The sequence below is a fragment of the Miniopterus natalensis genome, chromosome 12 (assembly GCF_054644295.1).
Source record: "Miniopterus natalensis isolate mMinNat1 chromosome 12, mMinNat1.hap1, whole genome shotgun sequence".
Lineage (NCBI taxonomy): Eukaryota > Metazoa > Chordata > Mammalia > Chiroptera > Miniopteridae > Miniopterus > Miniopterus natalensis.
Window position 1 is genome coordinate 29899371 of NC_142092.1, and position 13500 is coordinate 29912870.

The window sequence follows — 13500 nt, forward strand, 5'->3', positions numbered from 1 at the left end:
TGTTTCTGTTTTTAAGGGAAATGGTTTTAGTTTTTGACCATTGAGTATGATGTTGGTTGAGGTTTGTCTGGATATGTCTTTTTAGATTTGTGATTTGCAAGTATTTTCTTCCATTCTGTGACATGTCCCTTCATGCCCTTAAAAGTATGTTTCAAAAGCTGATATTTTTAATTTTGATAATGTTTCACTTATTCATATTTATAGATTGTGCTTATGGTGTCATATCTAAGAAATCTTTGCCTAACCTAAGGCCCCCAAAATTTTGTAGTATTAAATTTTAAATTTGTGACCACGATCTATGCTACATTAATTTTTATATACAATGTAAGACAGAGGTTGAAATTAATTTTTTTTTGCACATAGATATCCAATTGTTTCAACCATTTATTGAAAAGATTATCTTTTCTCTGCTGAATTACCTTAGCTACTTTGTTGAAAATCAATCAATCATATAAATGTGAGTTTATTTATAGAATCTATTCTGTTTATTGTTTTATATAGCTATCTCGACATTAATACCACATGGTCTTGATTACCATAGCTTTATAATAAGTCTTGAAATCAGATCATTTAAATTTTCCAACTTTGTTGTTTTTTTTCTCAAAGTTGGCATGAGTATTCTACATCTTGTGCATTTTCAAATGAATTTTAGAATCAATTTGTCCATTTCAACAACAACAACAAAGCCTGCTCTGATTTGGGTTGGGATTGCAATGAACCTGCAGGTCAATTTACACCAAATTCACACCTTAAAAATATTGAGTCTTGGAGACAACAAGACAGCAGTGTAGGTAACAGCTGCACCCGCCACCTCCCACAACCACATCAAAATCACAACTAAAATACAGAACCACCATCACTCAGAACCTCCTGAAATCTGGCTGAACAGAAGCCCTGCAACCAGGGAACTGAAGAAGCACCGAGACCAGTAGCAGGGGCAGAGACGCGGGCGGATCGGGGCTGGATCGCGGTGACGCGGCCTCGGGCCCACACCCAGTGCTGCGGTTTAAACCGGGAAGGAATCTCGGCAGTGGGGGTTTCCCGGAGGAGTGAGGGGTCCGAACCCCACAGCAGGCCCCCAACCCAGGGCTCCAGGGCCGGGAGGAGAAGTCCCCACAACTTCGAGCTGTGAAACTAGCGGGGACTGTGGCTGAGGGAGCCCCAGGCTTTCCTCTTAAAGGGTCCGCGCACGGACTCACTCAGACGCGCTCCCTCTGAGCCCCAGCACCAGGCAGTAGCTTGAAAGGACCTAGGACATTTGGGGAGGAACTAACCTGTCTGAAATCGGGACGAAAGGTGAGGGGCAGCTTTCTCCCAGGCAGAAGAGCTGGCGGGGACTATTGCTCCTTTGGCGAGTCCTCCCCGCACACAGCAGGCAGGCAGTCTCCTTCTCTGAATCTCCAGCGCCTGACTCACACCTGTGGCCCCGCCCCGTGATTCCCAGAGGCCCTGCCCCTCCCCATCTGCAGGCTCATCCAGGCCATTTCCAGGGGCTTTTCTATGCAAGTGGCCTCTCGAGCCTCATGCTTAGGACGTTCCTAAAATCTCTCAAACAAGCAGGAGCTGGCCTCAGCGTGCCCCATACCTCTCAATAAGTGGCCCCAGGCGTGGCATTAGCGGCAGCTGCATTAGTCCATAGCTTGGCCTCTCCTGGACATCTCCAAGCCCAGCACAAGTAGCAGCCAACTACAGTTTGCTGTGTAGCTCATGCTGGGTGGCCCTGGGCAAGGCACTGGCAGAGGCTGACTTTGCACCTCCCAGGAGGCCCCAGAGACAGTGCACCTGGTGGTCAGACTCGACAATGTTAGATTACAGTCCTACCACACCCATGAGTGACACACTCAAGGGGCGGACTTGGTGAACACCAAAGCTCCACTGAAGTAAATCCTGCTCTATAGGGGTCTCTCTAGCACAGCAGCCCTTTGGCTGTAGTTGCAGCTGGTCCTTGAAGCCTATTGGACTGGGGGTCATTTCCTCCAGGTGACACCAACAGCAACCTAGGCTCAACTACAATAGTACAGCACATATAGACCACACAGGGGAGCACCTAGAAGGCCCCGCTCAGGTGACTGGAGAGGCTGAGCCACTGGACGCTATAGGACACTTACTACCGAAAGCCACTCTACAAATCCCAGGAGACATAGCAGCTCTACCTAATATATAGAAACAAACACCAGGAAGCAGCCCAAATGTGAAGGCAAACAAACATTCACAAAGGAAAGAACTAAAGAAATTTCCAGAAAAGGAACTAAAATGAAATAGATCCAAGCAAGCTACTAGATACAGAGTTCAGAATAATGGTTATAAGGATGCTCATGGATTTTAGTAAGACTATTAAGGAAACTAGTGAGATCATCAATGACATAATAAAGTACCAGTCAGAAATGAAGGCTACACAAACTGAAATGAAGAATAATCTACAAGGAATTGACAGTAGAGTAGAGGACGCTGAGAATCAAATCAGCAATTTGGAACATGAGGAAGCAAAAAACACCCAACCAGAAGAGCAAAAAGAAAAAAGAACCTAGAAATATGAAGACAGTGTAAGGAGTCTCTGGGACAACTTCAAGCAGTCCAACATTTATATTATAGGGTGCCAGAAGGAAAAGAAAGAGAGCAAGACATTGAAAACCTATTTGAAAAAATAATGACAGAAAACTTCCCCTACCTGGGGGAAAAAATAGACTTATATGTCCAGGAAGCACAGAGAGTCCCAAACAAGAGGAACCCAAAGAGGCCCACAGCAAGACACATCATCATTAAAATGCCAAAGTTTAAAGACAAATCTTAAAAGCAGCAAGAGAAAAGCAATTAGTTACCTACAAGGGAGCACCCATATGACTGTCAGTTGATTTCTCAACAGAAACTTTGCAGGCCAGAAGGGGGTGGCCAGAAATATTCAACATGACAAAAAGCAAGAACCTACAACAAAGATTACTCTACCCAGCACAGCTATCATTTAGAACTGAAGGTCAGGTAAAGAGTTTCACAGATAAGAAAAGCTAAAGGATTTCATCATCACCTGACCAGTACTATATGAATTGTTGAAGAGTCTTCTTTAAGAAGAAGCTAATGAACAAAAGAATCTGACAAACTAAACAGATCCAGAGATATTGAAGCATGTAACAGACGGTCGTATCTCGGGAAGAGGGAAGAGGGAAGGGGGAAGAGGGAAGGGGGAAGAGGAAAGGGGGAAGAGGGAAGGGGTGTGGAGGGTGGGAAGAGATTAACCAAAGAAGTTATATGCATATAAGCATAACCCATGGACACAGACAATAATGGGCCGAAGGCCTGGGGAGGGAGTGGAAGCAAGGTATAGGGGGTTAAGGGGAGAGGGCGGGGAATGGGATACCTGTAATACTTTCAACATTAAAGATAAATTAAAATATACATATATATATATATATATTGAATTTTCCAATCTATGAATATGGCATATCTCCATTTGCTTAGATATTATGTAATTTCTCTCAGAAATGTTTTGTAGTTTTCATTGCACATCTTTTGTCAAATTAATCCCTAAGTATTTTATATTTTCTATGCTACTGTAAACAGTATTGTTTTAAATTTTTTAATAGTTTATTGCTAAAGTATAGAAATGCAATTGATTTTTGTATATTGATCTCGTATCCTGAAAACTTGCTAAACTTACTTATTAGTTTAAGTAGCTTTTTATACATTTTATAGGATTTTCTAGTATATGGACAATAATGTCATCAGTGAATAAAGACCGTCTTCTTCCTTTCCAATCTAAAAAAAAAAAAAAAAGAGTTGCCTAGAAAAGCACTAGTTAGATAATCTGCCTGATAGGAATCCTGATGGGAATTTGCTTTTTCATCTAATATAACTTCTTTGTTCCTGCTCCCTCCTGTCTGTGAAAAGTGTTCATTTCTTATAGCTCCTTGGAGCCCCTTTCTATTTGCTAAATTGGATACTGCTGGATTCATGAATACTTGAGTAAAGCCAATAAGATTTTAAAAATTTACTCAGTCAAATTTTGTTTTTATTTTTATTTTTTCAAAACTTATTTAAAATTCATTTTCAACAATGCTATTGTCCTTATAATGGTCTATCTCCGAAGCCAGATCTATATTAAGTTTTTTCAATAGAAATTCAGATTTGGGATAGGATCATCATAGATATGAATTTTGTTTTAAACAGTGTGTAAGATGATGCTTGGCCATGGACAATTGTAATTTAGGTGATAAATACTGCACTATACTAAGCATAATAATGATCTCACCAGTGTATACAACCAGTCTGCAAGTCCCCTTTCCATTTTACAGAGGAAAAGCCTAGGTGAAGAGAGATTACGCAGCTTAACCAGGATCACCTTGTGAGTGCAAGGCAGAGGGGGTAAGAACTACCACAACCATTTCTATACTTTCTTCCCATTTTCCTCCAAATGCAGTGTAATACAACATAATGTGTATAATGCAGTGCAACGTAATGTGATGTAAGTGTTCATATAAAGCACCTAGAACAGTGCTTGCCACAGAGCAGGCACTAAATCAGTGTTAGCTGTTTCAGGTCCAAAAAGTAAGTCCACTCACCCAGCTGGCGTGGCTCAGCAGTTGAGCATCAGCCTAGGATCCAGGAGATGGCAGTTCGATTCCCAGTCTGGGCACATGCCTGGGTTGCAGGCTCCGCCCCCAGAGGGGCCTTGCAGGAGGCAGCTGGTCGATGGCTCTCATTGTTGATGTTTCTATCTCTCTCCCTCTCCCTTCCTCGCTCTGGAGTCAATAAGAATATATATATATTTTTAAAAGTAAGTCCACTCTTTCTCTCTCAGTTAGGCCTTATAGGAAAAACAAAACAACAAAAGAACACAGCCTAAGAGTGAGAAAGAAATGCACCCAGGGTTCTGGAACGTGGGCAAAAAGAAGAGCTCAGGAAAAGGTGACAATGACAAGGAGGCAGCAGTTTATCTAGAACCAGTCTTAGCAACATTCCCAAAGTCAGGAACCAAGGCTTTGATATGAGTTTGTCTGGAACGTGATGAAAGGCAATGATGGCAGGCCCCCTCTTTTGAAATGGGGATGGGAATTCAGAGGTGGGAGAAAGTCATAGGCAGTGAAAGGAAAGAGAGAAGGGAGGAGTCCACATGGGGCCACCTGAAAATTTGCCTTCCTTGAGTCATGGTCAGCTCAGGGAATGGAGATTGGTCACTTATGCCAGAGGTCAAATGCTTGGCCTGGAATCCCACCTGACCTCTGTCTGTAAGGAAGGCTTGGCCTCACAAGGAGGGAAGGGAAGGTGTAGATTGATAGTCTGGCCAAAGCAACTGAGATGGTTGTTTATTTTTTGAACAAAGGTGGTTCATGTTTAGCTCATTCCCTGAAAGGAACTCAGATAAAAGGGAGGTTTACTGTCTGTTTAATGGGTCGATGTAACCTATTGATTAGGTACTTTTCCTGCCCCAGCATCCCCCACATTACTGAATGGGAAAGAACTGGAGAGATAGCTTTGTGTTGAGAAAAAAGTTACTGAAAGCACAAATTTCAAATTTAAGTAAGTTCCAATTCCTCAGGTGAGTTTCCCCAGGTATAGGATTGGGTCAGGAAGTAAGAGTAGAGAAGAAAGGGGTGTCGGAGAAGTTGAACTGGTCCACTCGCCTTTATAATGAAAAATTAAAGAGAGAGATTAGAGACAAGGAGGAGGTTCTGAGGGCCTAAGAGGAAACATACACTGTCATCTTCCCCTCTCATTCTTGGGGAGAAGAGGCTGTTGGACACACATCCTCGAAGTTTGAGAGGAGGGCCCTTACATAGAGATAAATATCTGCTTCTTGCCTGAAGTTTCTGAATGGGGGAGGTTTGCTGGACTGTCCCATATGGGGGTGGGGGTGGGATGAAGAGCGGCAGGGTTGTTGAAAAATGGGGGCACTCTTCATCCCAGGTCCCTGAGCTCTTAGTGACCACTGAAGACCCCAACAGTTTCTGTGACTTCGGACAAAGCAGGAGGAAGGGAAATCAGAGGCACGGTCCTGGGCCCTTAACAAGCCACTGACTTCAGACTGAACCAGATGGAGCCTGGGGATATGTCCCTCCCCCGCTCAAGAGGGCAGAGCCAAAAGTTCATCCTGTCCTGGGAGGAGAGTTGGGAAATTTGAAAAGGGCATAGGATTGGAATTTCAAGTGGGACTGAACTTGGGCAGTTCTCCAAAATGTTAAACATAGAGTTACTGTCTGACCCAGCATTCTACTCTGAGGTATAGGTCCAGAAGAAATAAAAATATTTGTCCACACAAAAACCTAAACATGAATGATTACAGTAACATTATTCATAATAGCCAAAAAGTAGAAAGAGTTCAACTGTCTAGCAACTGATGAATGGATTAGTAAATTTTAGTACATCCATAGAGTGGGTAATCCAGCCTTAAAAAAGAATGAAGTACTGATACATGCTACAGTGTGGATGAACCTTGAAAAATCATGCTTTGTGAAAGATGCCAGTCTCAAAGACCACATATTATATACAGTAATTCCATTTATATGGAATGTCCATAATAGACAAATCCATAGAGACAGGAAATAATTAATGGCTGCCTAGAAGTGGGGGTATGGGGGGAGGTAGAGGGGTGACGGAGAAAGGGTATGGGACATCATTTCGGTATGATGAGAATGGTTTTCTTTTCCCCTATTTAATCCTCACCTGAGGATATTGTATCCATTGCTTTTCAGAGAGTGGGGGGAGGGGAGAAAGGTGGGGGGGGGGAGAGGGAAGCATCAATGTGAGAAAGAAGCATTGATCTGTCGCCTCCCACTGACCCACCGACCGGAGCCGGGGATCGAGCCTGCATCCGAGGTACATGCCCTTGGCCGGAATCGAACCCAGGGCCCTTCGGTCTGAGGGCCGATGCTCTAACCACTGAGCAAACCAGCTAGGGCTGATGAGAATGTTTTTAAAGTGATTGTTGTACTCTGTGCATGTACTAAGAGCCACTGAAGGGTACACTTTAAATGGGTGGATTGGACGGTATGTGAATTATGCTTCAAAACGCTATTAGGAAACAAGTGACCTGCACATTACGAAACTGAACTGACGTCATGATGAAGGTCACTCTCTACTCAGCAGGCTGGGAAGGTTAACAGAATATTGTTGACAACAGTTATTAGAAAAGCAAAACATTTCAATGAGCTCAGTCTTCACAATCAAATCGGTGATGTAGGGATGGGTGGGGGCCCGGAACCACCAGAAGCAAGGCCACACCAGCGCCAGCTGCTTTCTCCGCCGGCCTCTTGAGCTGTCTCTCCCTCTGTCTCTACTTGTCCCTGCACAGCCGTCTGTTCCCTCTCGCTACTGACTTTCTCAGAGCTCCTGCTGCCTCGACACCACATCTCCCATCACGAGTTTAGTAACTTCCTAGAGCTCGGGTCCAGCTGCTTCTGTCCTGAGGCCTGAATGGCTGACTCAGCCTCCCGAAGCCAGCAGATCCTGTGCCACCAACCCACCTGCAAATCGACCGTTCTTTGGCCCACTGAGCAGTTGGGGGAAGTGGGTCACACAGAATGAACCCCGGCTTCCTGGGTGTCCTTCTGGACAAAGGGAGAAGGCAGGGAAACTTCTCTCAAAAGGGCGAAAGGGGCTCTGAAGCTTGACTGAAAGGGGTAGCGGGGAGAAGGCAGATGCTTCTGATGGGGGCCGAGGCCTGGATAATGGCCCTGGGCTGGAATTATAGTTCAGATACTCAGAACGGTTTCTGCCATTGCCCCAGCTCGCCTGGTTTGGAACACGTCAGACATCTGTCCCTGCACCCCCATCCAAGGAAAGTAATACCTTTGTGTCCTGTTAGGGCACAGAGATCTACCTCTTCTCTAGAAACTTCTCCAGATCATAAAATTGGTTTCTAGTGGCCATATCTGTGCTACGTCACCTTACTTCCTACCCCCACAGACATGTGCTTATCAGATTCTTTCCTCTGGGCATTTGAAGTGGGTCTAAGAGATAGTAAGTTACTTCATGTGAAATTAAAAGTACAGAATGTAACTGTAGGAGATGATGTGTAGGTGGGAAGGCAGAGAGCACCTTCAACCAGGTAGCCCAGAGAAGTTCTTAAGAGAGTAACTAAAGAAAGAAGCAGACGGGAGAGACAGTCCTGGCTAGCACTCTACTCCTTGTTCCAGCACCTTCTGCAGTGTGGGTTGTGGTCCTAGCCTCAGATTTGGCTGGAAGCTTGTGTAGAATTATGCTTTTTGCTCAAGTGGGTCCCTGTTCCTTCAGACAGTTCTAAAGCACAGAAAACTATAAGTGCCTGAGATCCACCTACTGCTGCGTGTGACCAGGGCTGGCTCATTTTTCAGGTGGTTGGAGGTAGGAGGACAAGGTAGACCGAAGGAACTGAATAATCTATGTGCTGCCTTAAGTCTCTTCTTTTTCCTGATCCTGGCTCATCTCTGTTGGACCCAGACACCTGGGCCGGCTGTAAGACGAACCTGGTGTGGTCCCAGCAACCTGGGACTAAAGGATCCCCAGAGCCAGCCTAAAATTCTGCATGCAATTCCAGTGTCTGTGTGAGGGGTGGGTTTTTCCCATACCACCAATGAAGCAATTTTTGGACACCAGTTGTGTGTCTCACAATTCAACTCAATTCAGACTCTAACTTTCTGGAAATAGAATCCGATTCCACAGGTGTAGGATTCAGTCCCACAAGACCGCCCTCCACTTCAGATGCCAATCACAAGTCCAGATTGTGATTTGGGCCTCTGACTGATCACCTACAGACTGAAGGTTCCCCCAGCCCCGTCCTTGGGTTGGATTAACTTGCTAGAGCAGCTCACAGATCTCAAAAAACAATTTACTCACTAGATTACTGATTTATGACAAAGGATAATAAAGGGTATGAATCAATAGCCAGATGAAGAGATACATAGGGTGATATCAATATCCCAAAAAAGGAGCGCCTCAAGCCAATGGAGTTTGGGCCCAGCACAGTGGCACATGGAAGTGTTCTGGTTCCCCAACCTGAAAGCTCTCTGAACCCTGTCCTTTTATGTTTTCATGGAGGCTTCATTAATAGGTGTGATTGATTAAATCATTGGCCATTGGTGATTGATTCAATCTGCAGCTCCTATCCCCTCCCAGGAGGTCAGGGGTAGTGACTGAAAGTTCCAACCCTCTAATCTCATGGTTGGTTCTCCTGGCAACCAGCCTCCAAATTTAGGTGTGCCTACTGTTACCTCATTAAAATCACAAAAGACACCTTTATAGCCCTCAACACTTAGGAAATTCCAAGGGTTTTAGGAGCTCTGAGCCAGAAATGGACAAAAGACCAAATATTTATTTCTTATTATAAATCACAATATCACACAGCTGTTTCACCCAGGGACTCCCTAACCAGGGCTGATCAGGACTAAATGAAAGGAATAATCTATCTCCTGAAGCCAAGACCAATGTCATTTGGCCTTAAGATTTGGGGAAGCAGATGCATTGCTTGGTCGAAGTGGAGGGGACATCTAAACTCAACTAACCTCAGGAAAAGGAAATCAACAGTGGTCATGTGGATTCAAATGGTAATTCATCTGCTCAAATAGTCAAGGGCAGGAGGAAACAGCTGACTCATGTTTTGCAGTCAGATCAGTGGTTCTCAAAATTGGCTGCACATCAGAATCCCCTGGGGAACTTGAAAAAAATGTAGAGACGTCTGGGCACTGCCCCAGACATTCTAATTCAAAACCTCCAGGGTTGGGGTCCAGAAATCTGCATTTTTGAAACTCTGATGAGGTAGTTCTGAAGTAACATGCCCTATAGCTCAGCCTTTGGGGACCCCTGGGTTTGATGACATTGGTGACATTGATCCCCATACAAAAAAATGAGTAAAAGGGAGAAAAGGAAGGAAAGAACCCAAGACAAATAGTGGCTACTTCAGTATGTGGTTACATTGGTGGTAAAATACCTGAACTAAGAGAGGAAGTTTGACATTTTATAATATATATAGAATGCCTAGAATTTCTTGAATTAGACAAAATAAAATAGGGCCTCCTGGTCTCTTTTGCTTGAATGGTCTGTGTGACTGAAAAGGGGGTCACATACTAAACCTGAAAGTCCAGGGGAGTCTCACAAACTCAGAAACCAAAAGTAAACAAATAAGGTGGTCTGAACATACAAATTCCTAATGAAAAGTGGGTTATGATGGTAGTCACAGCCTAAGCAAGGAAATGTGACAATACCTGACAAAACTACCTGGGCACCTGCCTTTGACCCAGCAATCCCACTTCTAGAAATCTGCCCTGAAGATATACCTCCAACAGAACACAAATGTGAGAGCAGAAGGTTATTTCTTGTGGCACTGTTTATAATAGCAAACATTGGAAATAGTAAGTACCTGTGGTAGGCAGAATAATGCCCTCCCCCCAGGAAGTCTATGTCCTAAAAAATAAACAAACTGAACTTATATGCAAAATAGAGACAGACTCATAGATAGAGAGCAGGCAGACAGCTCTGGTGGGGAGAATCTTGGGGTGGGTGGAAGGATTGAGCAAAAAAGAAAAAAAAAGAGAGAAAGGGCTCATGGACAAGGACAATAGTGCAGTTATTGCGGGTAGTAGGGGGGTGGAAGTGGAAGAGAGTATAGGGGGGCCAAATGGTGATGGGGGAAAATAAAATAAAAAGAAAGAAAGAAAAAAATCCACGTTCTGAACCTGTGGGTATATTACCTTACATGGCAAATAGGGAGTGTGCAGATATGATTAAAAGATTTTGAGATGAGGAGATTATCCGGGATTATCCAGATGGACCCAATGTAATCACAAGAGTCCTTATAAATGAAAGATGGAGGCAAGAGAGTCAGAGTTAGAGAGACATGAAGATGCCACACTGCTGGTTGCAAGGGAGGAAGGGAACATGAACCAAGGAATTCAGGTGGCCTCTAGAAAAGGTTTTGCGCTGTCTGAGAAATAATTTAAAAATAAAGGGAAAGGATGGAATGAAATGTCAGTCTGAGTTGGAACCAGAGGTGTCAGTACGAATTCATGGTTTAGAATACAGGGTGGGGCAAAAGTAGGTTTACAGTTGTGAGTATGCGAACCACAGTTCATTCCTGTATTATTGTTTATTAATTATTATATTCTTTTTCATACCAACAACCGTAAACCTGCTTTTGTCCCACCCTGAATATATACTTACAGGTAGATGTAGAAATAGGTGTGAGTGTATGCATATGCACAGGTTGGTATACGTACATGTTCTTGCTGAGAGGATCTAGAAACAATGGCCATATCAATAAGCATACCAAGAGCCCTGATCTCGATTTCTAAATACAATTCTCCAGCAAAAAGAACCAGGACTCCTGGGGCAGAGGCAATGTATGTGGAATATCTTACAATCACAGAAATAACCAACTGTTCAAGAAAAGATGGGATGTATCAAAAGGACTTGGGAGCCAACTAGAAGGAGTTCCCAATAGCCAAAATAACAATTTAAGTTATAAAATAAATAATGGTGGTACTAGATTATAACCCACAAAGTAAAATGTCTATGAAACAATAGTTATATAACTAGTATAATAAATAAACATACGGAGAAGATGCAGCTTCTCCAATTAACAAATGTAGATGAAATGAAGGAGATAAAAACAATCACAAGTAGGCAAACACCACAGTAATAACTGTTGCATGTAAGATCCCACCAATGGATGCTAAAATGAGTGGGCAAAAGATTGAGGAGAAGCAAGACATTAACAGTCTCAAAGTATCTATTCAAAGATATTTATCAGTTAGAAAAGAAAAAAGAGTAACTTGACAGTGGAGAAACCTGGTGGACACCACCTTAACCAAGAGATCAAGATTAACATCACCAGAAATACGACATAAGATCAGGTGTCCTCTGGCATGATGCAATAACGAGACACAATAGCATTCTGTGGTTTAAGAATCATATGCCCAAGAAACCCCAAAAGCCATAACCTCAATCTAATCACAAGAAAACATTGGAAAAACCCAAGATTAGAGAACTTCTACTAAGTAACTGACCAGTGCTTATCACAACTGCATATCATGAAAGCCAAGGAAAGAGTGAGGAACGTCAGAGACGGAAAGAGACCAAGACACAACAGTGAAGTGCAATATAAGATCTTGGACTGGATCCTGGAACATGAAAGGACATTATGAGAACAACTGGTGAAACTTCAAAAGGATCAGAAATTCAGTTAACCGTGTTACACTCCTGCTCATTTCCTGGTTTTCATCATTCTCAACTATTAACATCAGCTAGACAGGGCCCTCATAAACTTTCTATACTAGTTTTGCAACATTTCTACAAATCTAAAATTCTTGCAGCTAAATAGTTCTTAAAATGTGGAGTTGTTATTCTGCATTTAGTAAAACTATTCAAGAATAAAGACACTGGGAATTTTTCCCCTATGTAAAATATTAAGGATGTTTATAGAGGCTACTCTCTCTCAAATCCTCCTCTCCCTGCTGCCCTGCATTCTTAATGATCTTCAGGAAGAAAATGAAGTAGAAATAAGACACATGTAAGAAGTCTAAAGATTTTAACAGCAGCCTACCTGAAATTCTTTTTAGAATAAGGTGGGGTATGTGTGCATGTGTACATATTATGAAGATTTATAGAGAAACAGAAATAATTGTTAAAGCTATAGGATCATGTCCTAATTAATAGTTTTGTGACCCAACTCTCTATATACTAGATATTCATGAAATGCTGTACTGAGTTAATTAATCAATGACCTCTCCTGCTCAAGCCATGACAACTAAAGTGAATTAAAATTCACTGTGATCAGATTTATGAAAACAGAATTCTAGTTGAGGGAGGAAAAGAAAAAGGAAATCTTTCTGCCAGTTCATGAGTGGATTTAATGGTCTCATTTAAGTTTATGAACAAACCAAAACCCAGTGTGTCCCCTTTGGTGAACTGAGTGCAGAAAGGGCGCTGGACCCACTGTCCCCATGGAAGGGCTAGGGAGCAAGGGATCAGCTTGGTGGCTTGAACTTTCTTTGTCATTTGTTTACCTTTGTAGAAGTAAGTGCCTGTGGCACCAACGGCCTTTATGAGTTATTTTACTTTCATTTCCTACCATGCCTGAACATAGAGCACATCCAGAAAATTAAGTCTTGAGAGGATTTTCATTAACTCTCCTGAGTGAGTCCAGACATGTTCATACCTTGCCTCATCTTTAAAGAGACTTGCTGAACATTTTTAGCAGCCTCTTTTAAAAATCAAGCAACTCATTATGTTCTTTGCATTTAGATCCAATCCTTCATGATGCAGCTCAATCAACTTATTTCCATCTGTTCCAACTTTGGGAGAGAAAACAACAGCAGGCTGGCACTATTTTAAACATTCTGGTGGTTCCTCAAAGTTCCACATAAAATCATTATATGATCTTGCAATTCCACCCCTAGGTATGTATTGAAAAGAACAGAAAAGCAAGTGTTCAAACAAAAATGTGTACAAGAATTTCCATAGCAGCACTATTCTCAATAGCCAAAAGGTGAAAAGAAGCTTAATTTCTATAAACCAATGAATGGATAAATAAAATGT

General features: G+C 42.7%; 1 non-coding gene across 1 annotated transcript; it reads right to left on the reverse strand.

Moving 5' to 3' along the window:
* Positions 1-4071: 4071 nt before the first annotated feature.
* LOC148091810 (small nucleolar RNA SNORD50) lies at positions 4072-4142 on the reverse strand. Its single transcript, XR_015715501.1, has one exon. It is a non-coding gene; the product is annotated as a small nucleolar RNA SNORD50 (small nucleolar RNA).
* Between the last annotated feature and the right edge of the window lie 9358 nt (positions 4143-13500).